The sequence below is a fragment of the Meriones unguiculatus genome, chromosome 17 (genome assembly GCF_030254825.1).
Source record: "Meriones unguiculatus strain TT.TT164.6M chromosome 17, Bangor_MerUng_6.1, whole genome shotgun sequence".
Lineage (NCBI taxonomy): Eukaryota > Metazoa > Chordata > Mammalia > Rodentia > Muridae > Meriones > Meriones unguiculatus.
This window is the reverse complement of record NC_083364.1, coordinates 72644984-72663955: the sequence shown is the minus strand read 5'-3', so window position 1 is coordinate 72663955 and position 18972 is coordinate 72644984. Positions and strand designations below refer to the sequence as shown.

At 36.5% G+C, this 18972-nt stretch overlaps 1 pseudogene; it reads left to right on the top strand.

Moving 5' to 3' along the window:
- The first annotated feature begins 14427 nt into the window (after positions 1 to 14427).
- On the top strand, positions 14428 to 14700 carry LOC110542461 (small ribosomal subunit protein eS28-like; annotated as a pseudogene).
- Positions 14701 to 18972: the final 4272 nt, after the last annotated feature.

Genomic DNA, 18972 nt, shown 5'->3' with positions numbered 1-18972 from the left:
TTATCTGAGCATCATTACTTTTATCTGTTAAATGATGCTATTAATCACTGAATTTCTTCCAGAAGTATCATGAATCTTGCTGATCTACTTTATATGAAAGTGCTGTTTGTTCTCTAAGGTGCTGCTTAAGTGGAAAATATTACAAGGATAGCTAAAGTGGCTTGTTCTTTCATCAGTGGCTGTTCAATGAATCAAGCCTTTCCTATTTTGATTAGTTACAATACTTGGGTGTGGAAATTAGATTTCTAACTCTTAGCTTTAGTAAAAGAGTTTTTAGTGCAAGTATTTGGGATAACTCAGAGTGGCAAAGGCAATCTTCCAAGATATTCATTGAGGTTAAACCCAAGATTTAATCTGACAAAAACTCTCACTGTCTTTTTCTATCAAAATTCCGTTTCTTACTGTGGGTCACCTTCATTCATTTAGCCAACTGCAAAACACGTGGCAACTAGAGGCTGTAAATCTAAAGCCTTGTGGCAGCAGGTCCTGAGAGAAATGGAATTTCCCTGTCAGCTGCACATGGAAAATTCTGGATAGAGAAATTAAAGTGTCCTTTGTAATAGCTCCCTTATGGTGACAGCACATACTTTAAGTAAATATCGTGTGCAAACCTACTATGTTCCAGTCAGGCACTAGGTCCACACATGTAGAAATCAACAAGATGAGGTTCGTAGCCAACAGAGAAACTAGAAAGGCATGAGCGAGCAAACTCACAAAATCTGGCTACATGAGGAGTTTGTCTGTCTAGAAGCATGATGTTGAGTTAGCAAAATCTCTTCTGTTTTTCAGTACCCTGGACCATTAGATGAGGTTAAGCATTAGCTAAGAAGTGACGCAATGATCGCTCTGTAAGCAGTCCTCTAGCTAGAGTATGAATGCTGACCTACAGAATATGCTGCATTTGCTCCCCTACTACTTAAATAGTAGCAGGGACTGTTTTGAGATGCTTTCTCAGAAAGCTGTAGAACCATCAAATATAATGCTTTTTTCACTGAGAGTTATGGGAAAATATGTATTATCTGAAACACACAGAAAACTACTATTCGTAATACTCCCACTGATATATATATATATTTGCAAATTAAAAGAAATACTAAAACCTGTACTTTTAATATTGGTTGCAAGAATATTTTTTTAAAAGCCTGAGCATCAGGACCAAATCAAAATCAAATTTATCTAATGGTATTACTTATTAACTTGTGCATAATATTTGAGGTTGTTAGTGACAGGTTTAAGGTTGAAGTTTTATTCTTCTTTTTTTAATCCATGAAGCAAAGAACTACTGCAGATGAAATGGAGAAAATAGTGAATAAGCATATTCACGTCTGTGCCAATTCTGATGCTGGCAGAATTTTATTCCATCACTTTTTCCCCATGGTTTTAAGGATATATATATTATGTTAATGCTTATACTTACCTCCCTTCCATCAATTACTAGCCTAATGTTCAGTACAGCTGGTTCTGTTCTTAACATTATGATGTCAGTTGTATTTCTGTCTTTATTCCTGACTGCAATGATACATACATCACTTTGTTTAATTTGTGTTTACTAATTAAACAGTGAACAAATTTCAACAGGATCTATATGAACTGAGTTTGGAAGTCAACTTTTTCTTTTTACTAGTTGGATGCTATTTACATAAAACTGAATGATATGAACAAGAATGAGGTAATTCATTTAATTGACTCAAACAAGATTCTATTATAGAAAAGGCAATACTCAAATTATGTTATAGAGGTGTTTCCACACTTTAAGTGAGAGATCAAAGGGCAGAAGAATGTCTTCAATACTCTGCTACATAGGAATTTTGAGTAGGTTGCTTTCTCCCATGACAACAGTTGAAATATTTTCACCTTAGACAAGCAGACTAGATGGAATAAACTGGGAATTACTCATTTTGCTTTTGAGCATAATGTTAGAAGAGTCATAAAGCTGTTTCCCTTCATCAGGGGTGCAACGTGGCAAATTCAGGGGTGGCCAAGCAAAAGGAGCTCAACTTTCTAGTAATTTAATTGGATGCCATTGGGTACCATCTCTGTGGACCATTTCCTGTAAAAGAAGGATTCTTTTCTGTGACCTCCAAAGCAGTGAAAACCTATTTGGCTCAATTTCATCTTTTCCAGAAGAACAGATCCAAAGAGAAATTACAACGGAAATGTAATAGCATTTTTACTCTTTTCTGCTGGAGGGTTTTGCAATGTGACTGCTTTAAAACTTACTATTTTGCAAAAGCCAATTTTCTTCAAGAGGCCGTTGGCACTCAAATCAGTAGCACAATAAACTTGCCAGAACCAGACTATGTTGGATAATGAAAAAAAAAAAAAAATCACTGCAATTTTATAAAGCAGAGTGACTGGCTTTGTGATATTATTTATTTATTTTACTATACATGTTAGAATTGAGAGGAAATGGGTGTTTCTGGTTTAAGTTCAATGCGTCATCGCAATTTGGTGAACCCCAAAGCAGGTGCTCTATTACACTTTCAGAATAGGCAGCGTCATAAGGGTTGACTGCTCAGACAGCCAAAACTGACAGCCTCAATTCAAGCCTCAGTTCTATCCCTTATGTTCTGGGCAAAACTGTACAACTTCACTTTGTCTCTTTATTCTTCTATAAGATGAAACTACTACTGCGTATTGGCAAATATGAGTTGTAATATGGGTGATCTCGTGTCTGTATGTGAGTGTGTGTAGGTGTGAGCGTTTGTACATGAGGTAGCATATGCCAATTTTTGAATTCCAGTTATTTCTTCAGGGACTGATAAATACTTCAGTTGGGAACATAGCACTATTAGATTCCAGTTGACATGGGACATTGTCCAGCTGAATTGGCTGTTTTGACTCTCATCTTCTCTGAAGCCCTTTTCTCAGAGAGAAATCATCACACCTTTAGGTATTCACTTGCTTATATTAACCCACACATTTTGCAATTATTTTCCCTGAAATCTTTTTTAAAAAAGTCCTTTTACTATCTTTTTTTTCACAAATAATTCCTTCAACATTGGCATGTTTACTAATCAACTGAGCAGAAGTTCCTTATCCATAAATCAACTTTTATGATTCATGATTTGTTTTATCTTGTCTTCAGAGTAATTTTTTTCCTTTATTGATCATGGGTTAATATATATTTTGGATATGTAGCCTTACTATTTTCCCTATACTTTGCTTCATGTGAGATTTAAATATTTTTCTTTTCATTTTTTGAATTTTGGAGACAAGGTTTCCCTATCTCTGACAGCCTTGGCTGTCTTGGACTGGCTTTGTCGACCAGACTGGCCTCAAACTCAAACTCTTTGTATTTTAAATTTTCTTTATTATTATTATTTATTACAATTTATTCACTTTGTTTCCCTGCTGTACCTCCCTTCTTCATATCCTCCCTGTCCCATCTTTCTTTCCTCTCCCCAATCATGTCCCTCCCTTAGTCCACTGATAGGACAAGTCCTCCTCCCCTACTATTTGACCCTAGCCGATCAGGTCTCATCAGGACTGTCTGGATCCTCTTTCTCTGTTTGTTTTGTTAGGCCACCATGCCAGGGGGAGGTGATCAAAGAGCCAGCCACTGAGTCTATGTCAGAGACAGCCCCTGCTCCCATTACTCGGGCACACACATGGAGACTGAGCTGCCATGGGCTACATCTGAGCAGGAGGGTTAGGGCCTCTCTCTGCATGGTACTAGGTTGATTCATCAGTCTCTGCAAGACCTCCTGAACCCAGATTTTTGGGTCTTTTTAGTCTCCTTGTGGAGCTTCTGTCCCCTCCAGGTATTTCTACCTCCCCGTCCTTCCATAAGATTCCCTGCACTCTGCCCAAAATTTGGCTATGAGTCTCAGCATCTGCTCCCATACCCTGCTTGGTAGTCTTTCAAAGGTCCCCTTTGGAAGGTTTCTGCTATGTTCCCTGTCTTCTGCTTCCAATGTCCTGTTTGCCTTTTTGAATGAGGATTAAGGCTCTACCTTAGGGTCTTCCTTATGTCAGAATTAAGAAATGAAAACCTGGCGTGGTTCTGACCCAGATTTAAATGTCTTAATTCTGACATATTTAGTTTTATGGCTCTCTTTTATTTATGTTTCCAGTCTAAATAAACATGCAAGCCCATAACTGAACCTGCATTCTTTAGAGTACCACATATGTTTTCTTCCAAAATTTCACCATTTTAGGTTTCACATTGAAATTTGATAAATTTGTAATGCTTGTGGGGAGGGGATGATACCTATAGGTCTAAGTTCATTATCTACATGTGGACATTAAGTTTTCTATGTACCATTTATTGAGCATATTATAGTTTCTGTAGTATTTTTGGCATCTTTGTCAAATATCAGATTGTTGTCATTATATGTGCTCATATTCATGTCTTCTATCCTGGTTCACTGATGTCAGATTTTCTGCCAGTACCACACTCTTTTTTTTTTTTATCACCATTGTTCTGTAATTTTGCTTGAAATGTAATATGACAAATAATCCAGCATTATTCTTTTGTTCAGAATATTCATTATGCTCTGATTCTTTGAGCTATTTTCTGCTTTTACATCCTCACACCAGCTACATTTCCCTCTACCGAGACTCTGAGGAGACTGTCACTGTTATCAGTTAAACGTGGGTGAGGAAGGGCTTATCAGGCCTTGCTCTCACTGCTGAATGACTGGATACTGGTGGATTCTGTAGGCATTGTATCATTCATTGACTTCAGTTGCATACCTACTGGTGAGGCTAACTCACTCCAGTGAGAAGTTCCGCACTCATAACACAGAGACAGTTTTGCGTTCAACCCTCTGAGTCAAACCCAAAAGAAAGCAAAAAGACATCAGTGTGGAGTGGAAACTTCCAAGGGAAGGAGCAGGCTTCACAGGGATGACAGAGTGATAGGAGAGACTGCTTACATTGTTATTAGAATAGTATTAGGTAAAGCATCACTAAAGGCAATTCTGATGGAAAGCAAAAACAAAATAAAGAGTGGACACCAAGGACAAGCATAAAGGCCATCTTTGTTATAAATTAGCAAAAAATAAAAAATAAATAAATAAACTAAATTATGCTCATGTCCAAAGACTTTATGAAAGGTAAATTTTAATCATGCTGAGCTGGAATATTTGACTGAAGAAATTTCTGAGAGACAAAGCATTAAAGATGCTATATGTTCTTCGCTGGAGAAGACTGTTTTTCTCACTCGCAGCACTCTTAAACTCTTTCTGTCTCTTTGTATGAGAGGGTTTGAGGGAGGAAAGGAAAGGGGAAAATGATATGATGATACTATAACCTCAAAATATAAAAAATAATTTAAAAAAATTAAAAAGGGCTTTGTGGGGGTTGGGGATTTAGCTCAGTGGTAGAGCACTTGCCTAGCAAGCGCAAGGCCCTGGGTTCGGTCCTCAGCTCTGGAAAAAAAAAAAAAAAGGGCTTTGTGGCTTCCCCTAATTGAACACAGTATGAAAAGAAGGAAATAATTTAAAGATGAAGAGTATAATTACAAGGAAGATAAAAAAATGTGCAATATCCTCAGTCTAAGTATACAAGAAATGACAATGTTTGGGAAAGAATAGCAAGGATGGTGCCAACTTACTATTTGACAAGAAAACAACAAACAGTATAATCAGGACATTCAATCCCATTAATTACAGGAATGGGAGTGGGTCTGTTTACTAGTCACTTTGCTCATTGCTGAGGCCAAATACCTAACAAGGGTGACTTCAGAGAAGAGTTTGTTCTATAGTTCAGCATGGCAGGGAAGGGGTAGCACTGGGAATGGGAAGCAGCTGGTCAGACTTTTCCTGATGTTAGGAAGCTAGGGAAGATGTATGTTGGTGTTCTAGTAGGTTTTTTCTTTTTCTTCCTTTTAATTCAGTCTGGAACTCCAACTCATTTAGAGTGGACCGTCCTATCTCAGTTAACCAAATAAAAACCTCCTTAGAGATGTTCGCAGGAGAATAATTCCAAGGTGTTTCTATGTAATGTCAGGTTTGCACTCAAGGTTAAATATCATGAAACTCATATATCCTTAGATAATTAAGCCTTTTAAGCTAAGATGAGTAAGACTGATTATTAAATTGGCAGGATTTAGAATCAACGAGAAAGCAAGCAAATGGGAATGACACTGTGAGTTTTCTAGGTTAGATTAACTATGGAGAGAAGTTCCATCTTAAAACAGGCAGTACCATTCCCTGGGCTTGGGTCCTACACTGAGTGGCAAAGCAAGTGATAGCTGACGCTGAACAAGCATCATACTGCGTCCTGACTGTGTGTACTCTGCTTGGATAACTGTCTGAAGATACTACATCCAGGTCTTCCCTGCCATGACTGACTGTGCTATTGAGTTGTCAGCCAAAAATGAGCCAGTTTTTCTTTAAGCTGAACTTTTCCCAGGATATCTATCACAGCAAAAGGAAAAGTATGCCACAATATGTGCTGATTTATTGTTGTTGTTGTTCTTGAGAATATGGGTTTTGAAACTTAGACCCTCATGGTTTATTCTCTAGATCCTCCTTACATCTTTGCTCCCCAAATCTGGTGCATTACCTCTGTCCCACTCATGGGTCTAGTGAGCCCTCATGCAACTGGATCCAACATTTAATTACAAGTAATAAACCTGGATTGTATCTGCACAGTGCTAATTCTGTAAGTATACAAAATGCAAGAAGGCACGGTTATCTTTCTCTCGTTATTTCAAAGAATGTGTCTTACAGTCTAGAGAACAATGCAAAACTTATTTTATGGCTAGAATATCCACCTATATCCCCATGAGTAACTCCTTTCTCTGTATTCCAATAAGAAACCTCAATAAACTAATTGGTTCACCAAGCTAGACTGGTGGAATTGTTTCATTGGTTGTCCCAGCCCAACAGCGCATTATCTGGGGAAAATACACATTTGTTCACATCACCCAAGGAAAAGTCATGCAACTATCCACATAATACCATAAGAACAAAAAGACAGATTATACAATTATGCTATGATTCATAAAACTTTCATCATCCTAATATGAGTTCAAAGATAGATGTGTAGATTTTAGTAGTGATAGGAAACCATATAACTTACAGATGTCATGGTAAATATTTCATATTCCAAATATAGGGATTTTCCCTACATACATTAATTTCTCTTTCTGTACCTGAGGCAATATTTTCATTGCATTCTAAATAAGAGATGTTATAGAAATACAGTATCACCAGTAACAAGCCCAGGCATGGCCAAACTTGACTAATGAAAGGTTCTGAAATAATACATTTACATTAGTTGTCTCATTCCTAGCACCGCAATATTACTAGAATTGTGAGTTAGAGTCAATTGTGAGGTGAATTATCTTTCTTTAACTATACTGGAAAGATGTTATTCTGAATATATGGAATTATTGAAATACAGATGATGATTAAATGACATTTACTTGTGAAAACATTGAAGTTTATTTAACAGTAAAAGGCACAAATGCATATAAAGTTAAAATTTTAAATTTAGGTAGTGCTTTCTTAACTCTCATTAATTATGAAAAAGACTTTTAGTCTAATATATCTAGAACACAGTAAGTGCTATCATTAAGTCAATACATAAAGAAGTATCAAAGTAAACAATATGAATATTGGCACAATTAGGTAGCATTTATAATTCACATAATATTTGAATTAAGATAAACATCTATTTCCTAAAATGTTATTTTCATTTTTTATAGTGTAAATAGTATACTGCTTTCTCCATTTTGAAATGTACAATGAGATGCTGTTGTTTGTAGTTAATCTTCTGTACAGCAGAACAGAATTTCTTATCTAGGGAGTGAGTGAAGTTTTTTTTAATTATTTATTTTTAATATTAATCACAGGTTATTTACTTTGTACCCCAGCCATAGCCCCCTCTCTCCTTCCCTCCCAAACCCACCTTCCCTCCCTCATCTTTTCCCTGCCCTTTTTCAAGTCCACTAATAGGGGAGGACCTCCTCCACTTCCATCTGACCCTAGCTTATCAAGTCTGTTCAGGACTGGTTGCAATGTCCTCTTCTGTGGCCTAGCAAGGCTGTTCCACCTTTGGGGGGGGAAGGGAGGTCGAAGAGCTTGCCATTGAGTTCATGTCAGAAATAGTCCCTGTTCCCCTTATTAGAGAACCCATTTGGACACTGAGTGCACTTTGCTGGAGGTTTGGTTATGAGTCTTAATATCTGCTTTCATACACTGCTAGGTAGAGTCTTTCACAGGCCCTCTGTGGTAGACTCCTGTCCTGTTACTTGTTTTCTCCTACATCCAATGTCCATCCCATTTGTCTTTCTAAGTAATGATTGGTCATCTTACCCTGAGTCTTCTTTCTTGTTCATCTTCTTTAGGTGTATAGATTTCAGTATATTTATCCTATCTTATAGGTCCATATAAATGAGTATATACCATGTGTGTCTTTCTGCTTTTGGGATACCTCACTCAAGAGGATTGATTCTAGGTCCTACCATTTGCCTGCAAATTTCATGACTTCCTCATTTTTAATTGCTGATTAGTATTCCATTTTGTAAAAGTACCACAATTTCTGTATCCATTCTTCAACTGAGGGACATTTGGGTTGTTTCCAGGTTCTGGCTATTACGAATAAAGCTGCTATAAACATGGTTGAGCAAATGTCCTTGTTGTCTACTTAAGGAAATTTTGGATATATGCCTAGGAGTGGTACAGCTGGATCTTGAGGAAGCACTATTCCTAATTGTCTGAGAAAGCACCAAATTGATTTCCAAAGTGGTTATACAAGTTTGCATTCCCACCAGCAATGGAGGAGGGTTCCCCTTTTTCCACATCCTCTCCAGCATGTGTTTGTCACTTGAGTTTTGGGTCTTAGCCATTCTGATGGGTGTAAGGTGAAATCTCAGGGTCATTTTGATTTGCATCTCCCTGATGGCTAAGGATGTTGAGCATTTCTTTAAGTGTTTCTCTGCCACTGTACAATCCTCTACAGAGAGTTCTCTGTTTAACTCCGTGCCCCATTTTTTAATTGGATTACTTGCTTTTTTTGCATTTTAAATTCCTTAGTTCTTTATATATACTGGATATTAGCCCTATGTCAGATGTAGGGTTGGTGAAGATCCTTCCCCAGTCTGTATGTTGTCATTTTGTTCTGACGAAAGTGTCTTTTGCTTTATAGAACATTTTCAGTTTCAAGAGGTCCCATTTATTGATTGTTGCTCTTAAGGCCTGTGTTGTTGGTGTTCTGTTCAGGAACTTGTCTCCTGTGTCAATGAGTTCTAGGCTCTTCCCCACTTTTTCTTCTTACTGAATTAGAGTATCTGGTTTTATACTGAGGTCTTTGATCCACTTGGACTTTAGTTTTGTGCAGGGTGATAAATATGGGTCTATTTTCATTTTTTGCATGTAGACATCCAGTTGGACCAGCACCATTTGTTGAAGATGCTGTGTTTTTTCCATTGAATGGTTTTGGCTTCTTTGTCAAAAATCAAGTGTTCGTAGGTGTGTGGGTTTATTTCTGGGTCTTCTATTCAATTCCATTGATCCTCCTTTCTGTTTCTATGCCATACCATGCAGTTTTTATTACTATTGCTCTGTAGTACAGCTTGAGATCGGGGATGGAGATACTTCCAGATGATCTGTTGTTGTACAGGTTTGTTTTGGGGATTCTGTAGGGTTTTTTTGTTTCTCCATATGAAGCTGAGAATCTTTCTTTCAAGGTCTATCAAGAACTTGGTATTTTGATGGGAATTGCATTGAATTTGTAGGTTGCTTTTGGCAGGATGGTCATTTTCACAATGTTAATCCTACCAAACCATGAGCACGGGAAATCTTTCCATCTTCTGATATCTTCTTCAATTTCTTTCTTCAGAGACTTATTTTTTTTTTTCAAACAGGTCTTTCACTTGCTTGGTTAGAGTAACCCCAATGTATTTTATGTTATTATTGGTTATTGTGAAGGGTGTTGTTTCCCCGATTTCTTTCTCAGCTCTTTTGTCTTTGGTATACAGGAGGGCTTCTGATTTCCTTTTTTGTTGTTGTTGTTGTTGATTTTGTTTCCTGCCACTTTGCTGAAGGTGTTTATCAGTTGAAGGAGTTCTCTGGTTGAATTTTTGGGTTTGCTCATGTAGACTATCATATTATCTGCAAATAGTGACACTTTGACCTCTTACTTTCCAATTAGTATCCCCTTGATCTCCTTTAGTTGTCTTATTGGTTTAGCTAGGACTTCAAGTACTATGTTGAATAGATATGGAGAGGGTAGGCAGCCTTGTCTTGTCCCTGATTTCAATGGGACTGATTTAAGTTTCTCTCTGTTGAGTTTGATGTTGACTATAGGCTTGCTGTATATTGTCTTTACTATGTTTAGGTATGTGCATTGTATCCCTGATCACTCCAAGACTTTAAACATGAATGAGTATTGGACTTTGTCAAATGCTTTTTTGGCATCTAAGGATATGATCATGTGGTTTTTGTCTTTCAGATTGTTTATGTGGTGGATTACATTGATGGATTTCCATATGTTGAACCACCCTTGCATGCCTGGGATGAAGCCTACTTGGTCATGGTGGATGATATCTTTGATGTGTTCTTGGATTCGGTTTGTAAGGATTTTATTGAGTATTTTTGCATCGATGTTCATAAGAGAGATAGGTCTGAAGTTCTTGTTTTTTTGGAGGTTTTGTATGGTTTAGGAATCAAGGTGACTCCACGTGGCTTCATAGAATGAGTTTGGTAATGTTCCTTCTGTTTCTATTTTGTGGAATAGTTTGGAGAGAATTGGAGTTAGCACTTCTTTGAAGGTCTGATAGAATTCTGCACTGAATCCATCTGGCCCAGGACTTTTTTTGTAAGGGAGACTGCTTCTATTTCCTTGGGGGATATAGGACTATTCAATCTTTCTACCTGATCTTGACTTAATTTTAGATGGATTCTATCTCGAATATTGTCCATGTCTTACAGATTTTCGAATTTTGTGGCATATATGCTTTTGTAGTAAGACCTAATGATTGTTTGTATTTCCTCACTGTCTGTAGTTATATCCCCCTTTTCGTTTCTGACTTTGCTGATTTAGATAGTCTCTCTTTGCCTTTTAATTAGTTTGGCTAAAATATAGTGTGATTATTAACAGTGAGTCATTAAAAATGGATAAACATAAGAAAAGCTTTCATATTCAATGCAGAGATCTCTGAAACATTAGCTATTCAGTGGGTTGAGGAATGAATAAACAGCCATTGAGAAAGCACAAAGTAAATATTGCATACAATCCTTTTACTAAGAACAAAGTCAATCTCTGGCTGTTCTTGATCCTTTGTCTACTTTTGTTTTTCGTTCAGCTATTTTACAAAAAAATTGGAATTACGGCTGATGTTGAATTCTGTCTGTTTTCATGGAGGACAGATGTCCATACATATCAACTTGCAACTACGAGAACTAACTCAAAATTTGATGTCTGATTTGAAGTAGGAATTACCCTGCACAGTCCAGCAAAATAATAGATGATGTTAACATGGGGGATTAATCAGAGGAAAAAATCTCCCTTTGAGAATGAGATCACTTAGACCAATAAAATTTATGAGGGTTATTGATAATGTTAAAAGAAATCTAACAATGGGGAAAACTGAAATTCTGCTCTGGGCAGCCCCCTGCTGCCCTGAGTTCTTTGTTTATGGCTGAGGGCTCATGGGCTTCCCCTTTATGTGTTAGCATGTCCAACTTCTTCAGGTATCCTTCTTCAGTAAGACATGTTGGTGAGCCTCATGGATTTATCCTCTGTAACACTTCTCCAAGACAATCACACAGCAAACTTCTGCTTGAAAGGAGTAAGAGAGTAAAGTGAAGGGAAGGAAACACTGGTATAATTTATATATATCATTATATATATATATAACAAAATGATACACATTCAATACATTTAGCATTTTTTTCTGAAATATTAGTTCTCATTTAAAGTCACTCTTTTTTTTTAAGTTTTCATGGCATTGCTGCAGCTTTGCAGGTGTCCTCTTGCATTAACTTAATTTGCTAGTTAATATGATTTACTATGTGATTTCTTGAACTGATTTGAAGTATATTTTAGAAAGAATTTGTACTACAATGGAATTCACAATATATAGGGTGCAAAATAACTACCAGAAATTACTCTCTTATCATGACAGTATGTGTTAATGCTCTAGAAATATAGAACTCCTAAAAAATCAATAGATATTTAACTGCAAAGGCAAAACACTGCCAACAAGGTAATAGAAACATTATTCTAGAAGGCATGTATGACTTGGGGGAACAGTATACTCAATGTAGCAAGACAGAAGGCTTTGAGTGAAACTATCTCTGCAAGCATCTAATAATGAACTTCCCATACACAGTAATCATCCTGAAATACATATATTTTACAGTCAGAAAATAAAGAACAACAACTTGTTTGAGACATAAAATAATGTTACTTTGAAGTGACAAAGTTCTGGGCATTTAGATTACTTCATTTATATTGTAGTATAGCATTAGCATGGTAGAAACAGCCTAAAAAAGGGTGTGCTCTTTGTGAGTACAGGCACTGGAAAACCTACTTTTCCATAAAACATTTAATCCACAGGAACTAAACCCATATATTAAATAAAGTATAAAATGGATTAGTGGAATATGAAAGCAATTGATTGTTTGAAATTGAAATTCAGAATTACCCATCTGATAGACAAAGTAGAATGTTTTGTCCCTATCAGCTAACTTGTCTCAGCAACATATTCAGAATTTATCCTGCAGCTGAAACTCAGTCTGTGTGCTTTATAGATAATTTAATTGCAGGAAATACTTTTTTTTTCTAAATTTTCTAAGAATTCCTTCAGCAATTTGGGATACAAGTCTAAGGAAATTGTACATTTGTTTCTTGGAATCATTTATGTAATTATAGAATTAAGTCAGGTAAAACTAGAATTTCCATTTTAATTATAATAACACTTATACATTATTTTTTCCTATTTATTACTACTTTTTACTGGCAAGCTTATTCCCAAATGAATTGGTATATATTTGGGAGATTATGCATCGTAATTCAAATCCTAGTGAATGCAACTTACTTAAAAACTATGTATTTCATAAACCATGATAATTACATACCCTATCTCACACTGTACTGATATCTTAAAGTACATTAAGACTGTCCCTGTGATATACCACTCAAGACAATGAACAATATCTTTAAATAATCTGTAAACGTTAGAAAATTTCTAATAAACATATAAACAAGGTATATAAAGTTGACAAAAATACATAAACACCCCAATAGAAGACCCAATTTGGAAAGTGTGAGACACTTGCTATGGATTGACAAGTGTGATTTGTAGTTGGTATAAACTGTAAAGAAATCTTTTCTCCCTGCTCCTTTCCAAATCCACTGATAGGGGAGAAGATGAGAGAGGAAGGGTGGGATTGGGAGGGAATACAGCTGGGATACAAAGTTAATAAACTGTAACTAATATTAAAAAATAAAATAAAATAAAGTAAAAAATAAACAATATCCTCCTAAAAAAAAAAGAAATCTTTTCTTTGATTAGAAAATATCAACTGCTATATTGCTAAGATTTTTCTCATCGAGATAATTGACTCCTGGAAAATGCAAAGCTCCTGAGACACTCAACACTGGCATTGGCTGGGATAAAAGATAATTAGGTCAGCAAGTGTTTAACAATGAGAGCACTCTTCCCAAATGGTTAGGCTCAATCTTTGAAAAGGGTATAGGTCAGCTCTTAAATTATCTGGAGCAGGTAGCTCAGCCCTAATATGGTAGAATATTAATGTGCTTCTAAAGTGGCAGGTTGGATATATTAATTAGGTTTAGCTTTAACAAAGGTAATACAGTAGAGAGATATGTAAGCCTCCTACGTCTCTGCTCACCAGCATCCCAACAGGGTGCTCATAAGCTGTAAATAAATTTTCTAGTGATGCTGCATTTACCAAACACTATAAAATGTAAAGTTTGACTTAATTAAATAATTTTCCATAATATCTGTCACATTGAATTAGTGAACAGAGGCACTAAGTTTAACTTCCAGGCTTGCTGTTTATGGCAAGAATTCCCAGCTTGCATTAATTTCTTTTAAATACCAAAGTTAGAACTCCAGTAGAACTCAATATATTTTTTCATTATACCATAAGATATTTGACTGACAGAAGTAATCCAATTTTTATGATTTAGGTAAGCATTTTTATTATCTTCACAAGTCCTTTAAAACTTGAGTTCTGGCTTTTAGTTTTCAGTCTCACATTTAATAAATGACGCCATCATCTACAACAAATCAGGATGATCAATGTTACAAATTAATACTTTAGAATTTGCTAAGTGAACCATGATGCACTTTTAAATACTATAAATAAATTTCATTTTCTTAGTAATACAAACCACTACATTTGCATGGTCAGAGTATATTAATCACCATAAGCAGTAACAGTAACAGTTGTCAAAAATGTTGAGAATATTATTTCTGCATTCCACCAGATCACAACCATCATGGACACAAGTTTTGCACAGCCCATCAAGCCAGCTAGGGTAACAACTAAAGTGCTGCACAGGACCAGTTCACAGGGACAGTGAATGAAGGTGCATGTGGAATTTATGGATGACACCAGCTGCTACATCACCCGAAACACCACAGGCCCTGTTTCAGAAGGTACTGTGCTCACCTTACTGGAGTCAGAATGAGAGGCTCAGAGGTTGTGCGGACCTTGTTGTTGGGTCGTGGATATCCACCACTTAGCCAATGGGATGACCTGCAACTGTTAAATAAAGCATTTGCATGGTTTTATAAAAAGAAAATATTATTTACATCAATAGGCACTAAGTTTGAGAGACCAAAAGATAAGCAGCGATTGTTATGTAGAGTAGGCGCGGTATAGCAGTAAGTTCCCTGAGGGGATAGCTACCTCGCTGCATTCTTTCCCGCCTTCCCGGTTCCGGTTGGATACATGACTCGACTCACAATCTGCCTTCCCGCCTTCCCTGTTCTGGGTACGTGACTTAACTACGGCTTTGTTCAAACCACCCAATCAGAACTCTGTAACTATGCTTCTCGCTTCTGTAACCCGCCTCCTGCTCCCGAGCCCTATAAAAACCCGTCACCCCAACCGAGAGGCGCGCAAGTCCTCCGATAGGCTTGGTCGCCCCGGGTACCCGTGTATCAAAATAAACCTCTTGCGGCTTGCATCCGAAGGCTGGTCTCGCTGTTCCTTGGGAAGCGGGGTCTCCCCGTCTAGATAGGCTCCTGGGAGTCTTTCAAGTTCATGCAAGATGACAGTAATATAATTAATTTTCTAATGCTATATCCTTGTTATATATATCATAGCAGCTATCTCATATTGATATGCAATGAGCCTCCCTTTTTAATTATTTACCACATTTCTCAAATAATCTTCTTTTCATACTCAGTTATACTTTTTATTACTGAGCTCATCCCTGGAAGGTTGTATATTTCATAGAGATAATACATAGCAATTTTAATAAATAGTGAAGACTACTTAACTAGAATTCATTTTTCCATGAATCATGGTACTTATAAATCTTAAACTAATATAACTTGCTTTAAAGTGTTTTGAGATATTCAGTATTAGTGTTAGTCTACATCATTCTTGTTGTCTAAATTGTGAACTATTTTCCCTTGCTTTTATAGAGAATCAGACAATTCTTTAAACTATACACCTTAGATCCTGGATCTAATTTGCTTGGCTAATTTTTCAATTGTATTTAATATTAATATTTCAAGCATTATGGTGTCTAATGTTGACAGTCAATGTGACTTGACTGACAACTAACAAGTAGATAAACTCACCTCTGGAGATATTTGGGAGCACATTTAAACAAGGAAAGCTTCAGATACATGAGAGTACTACATCTTGTCCCTTCGAGGGTTGTCACCATTAAGCAGGAGGGTCACTAACTGAGTAAAGATAAAAAAATTATGAGTATAAGCAGCCCTCATGCTCAGCCTCCTGACTTTTGGCTCAATGTGACAATCTATATCATGCCACCACCCACATATTTTTTCTTTGTGGGATAAACAATCTTTCCTTAAGTTACTTTTTTTCATTTTTTTCCTAGCGAAAAGAAAGATAACTAATATAATTCAACATTTGCAAATTAATCTGCTAACATTAGACACATTTATGTGATGAAGGAAAATAAAAGCAGCTAGCTAGAATGATTTTAAGGGATGAAGTTGATTGACTAATGGAAAAACTAAATTTCTAAATAAACCCTCCTTAAATAAATTTATTAGAAATCTTTAAATAACAATTTCAAACACTTCAGCCAAGAATCCTGATTTTCATTAAATAATTGGAATTTTATTCCTTGTTTAAGAATTTTATAAATGTTTATCTTTATTATTTGTAATTCATTTATCTTCTAATTCCATGTTAATAAACTGTTCTAATCATTTGATAATCAGTATCACCACATACCAGTTGCAAATTTTTAACTTAGTCTTCTATTTTTGTATATTTAGACTCAGTAATGTAATTTCCTAACTTTAACTAGTGTAATTTTCAGCTAGAAAAGCATAAGCAAAAAAACAAGTTAAATACTTTTGCTTATAAAGCTCTGTGTTTTTTTTTCATCTGTTTGTTTAAATGAGTTGAGAGAGAAAGATATACAGACACATGAACATGTAAACGGAAAAACAGAAAGATATTGATCTAGGATTCAGACTTCACGCCCCCACATTTTTCAAATAAACTTTATTTCTCTATTGTATAATTGTACTTTATCAATTTGTCCCTTGATTTTAATGATTTGTATTCTTGGAAATAATCTAAAATCTCTAAACAGATGTGTTCTTTGCTGAAAGAAAATTCCAGCTGAATATTGTTTCATGCTAATGTGTTGTGGCTTTTTTTTTTTTTTTTTCTGCATCTCTCCGAATTGGTGAAAGAATGTAAGGCATCTTACTGGAAGCAACTTCTCTTGCTTTCTCTAGCCTAATTAGCACATTCTTTGGTACTTCAGATACAGAAGAGAACTCAAATGCATAAGCACCCCATTGCTCATTTTTATCCCTGTTAGAAAGTGCTCTTTATGTGTCTCCAGACATTCCTGAAGTGAGGTCTCTATGTGCAGTTTCAAAACAAATGAGGGAACAAAGAGGAAAAAGAGCAGCTTTTCAATCAATCAACAGGTAAATTTTAATCCACCATCATGGCTATTCCGGCAAGAAATCACATTCAAAGGTCAGCTCAGGAGCCAGAGGTGCCTCAGCTCCACATTCCGAGCCTCAAACCTATTTTTGGCATTCCCTTGGCTGACTGAGTAGAGGGGTCCTTGACATATGATGGTGATTGGTTGCCAGCTGTCTTCCGAGAGTGTATAGGTTCCGTGGTGAAACATGACACGAAGTGGTAAGACACCTACAAAGTTTCAGTAATCAAATCAAAAGTAGATGAGCTAAAAGCAGCATATGACTGAGAGGAGTCTCCAAACTTGAAAGAATATGAGCCTACCACCTTAGCCAGGTTTTGCTGAAGCAGAGTTTGTGAGACCCTCCAGAGAATTTGCCTATGCCCTGATTTGAAGAGAAGAAATTGTAAGAAAAAAAAATGTTCTAATTGTTCTTTGTATAATCAAGTTTCATTACCTGCGGGAAGTAACCCTGAAGATACTATCCTCCCCCCAAAAATAAAATTTGACATATAGATATGCTTCATTTTTCAGAATTTGAAAAACTAAAATTTATACATCATACTATTGATAAATATTCAGGATTTCAACGGGCTTCTGCTTTGAGTTCTGAAAAGACTGATTCTGTAATCTCACAGTTGCTAGAAGTGATGGCGATCATGTGGATACTCTTACAGACAAAGAATGATACAAAGTAAGTACTCCTGTGTATGTTCCAATTAAAACAATTTTTTTTCTTCATATTTCAACATAAAACATTACAGGTGTACCATATAATCTAACAGGTAAAACAGTTATAGAAAGATCTAATTGCACCATTAAGAAGATGCTTAATGAACAGAAAGGGGGGATATGAACTCTCAGAAATAGAGCAAATAATGCTTTATTAGCTATAAAATTTTAATGCCAATGAGGCAATAAGAACAGCTGCTGAAAGATACTGGATTATAGGAAAAAAAATTGACTGAATAAGATCAACCTACATACTTTTTCCATTACTTATTTATTTAATAATTGTACAGCCTGATCCCAGCCCCCTTCCTTCCCCCCTCCCAGTCCCACCTTCACAGCCCTTCCGCCCAGCCCTTTCTCCCACAAGAAGACCTTCAGAGTACTAACCTGTCCCCATGGGGGCTCACAGAAACTGAACCAACAACCAGAGAGTAGGCATGGGCTGGACCTAGACACCTTGTTCATATGTAGCAGATCGCAATGGGTCATCCTGTGGGTCCGCTAACAATTAGAATAGGGGCTGTCTCTGACTCTGTTACCTGCCTTTGGATCCCTTTCCCAGAGCTGAGCTGTGTTGTCTGGCCTCAGTGGGAGAGAACATGCTTAGTCCTGCTGGGACATTTTGAAACAAGGTGAGTAGATTGGTATTCTGACTTTGTTTGATTTTAAAGAATATAAATATAATCAACACAGGTGACTATGAGATACTGTACCATAATTCTGGAATATTTATGTGGATTTTTTTCTTGTATTTGGCAAGGTAGGGAAGTCACATGGAAATGATATAAAAGAAAAATGAATAAAGAAAGGAAAGTGGGAAAGGAGGATTTTTCTTTTTTTAGTGCTTGTTTAATTATTTCTAGTACATTACTTTCAGCTCTCCTTTTCCTCACTCCAGCTCTTAACAGCTACCCTACCTTGAACACCTTCCATGCCACGTCACTCCCGAAGAGCGAACCTTCACAGAGTCTCACTATTAGGCAAAAGACTCTAGGCAACTATTGCTGGTAGAAAGAGGAATAGCTTCTCCTAGGATGAGCCCCCATATTGGTTGTCCAATGAAAAGTGGTCAGACCAGAAACCATATACAAACAAACAACAAAAATGGAGTTAACCTGCTGCATTCGTCTATGTTTATGCATACACATACATACA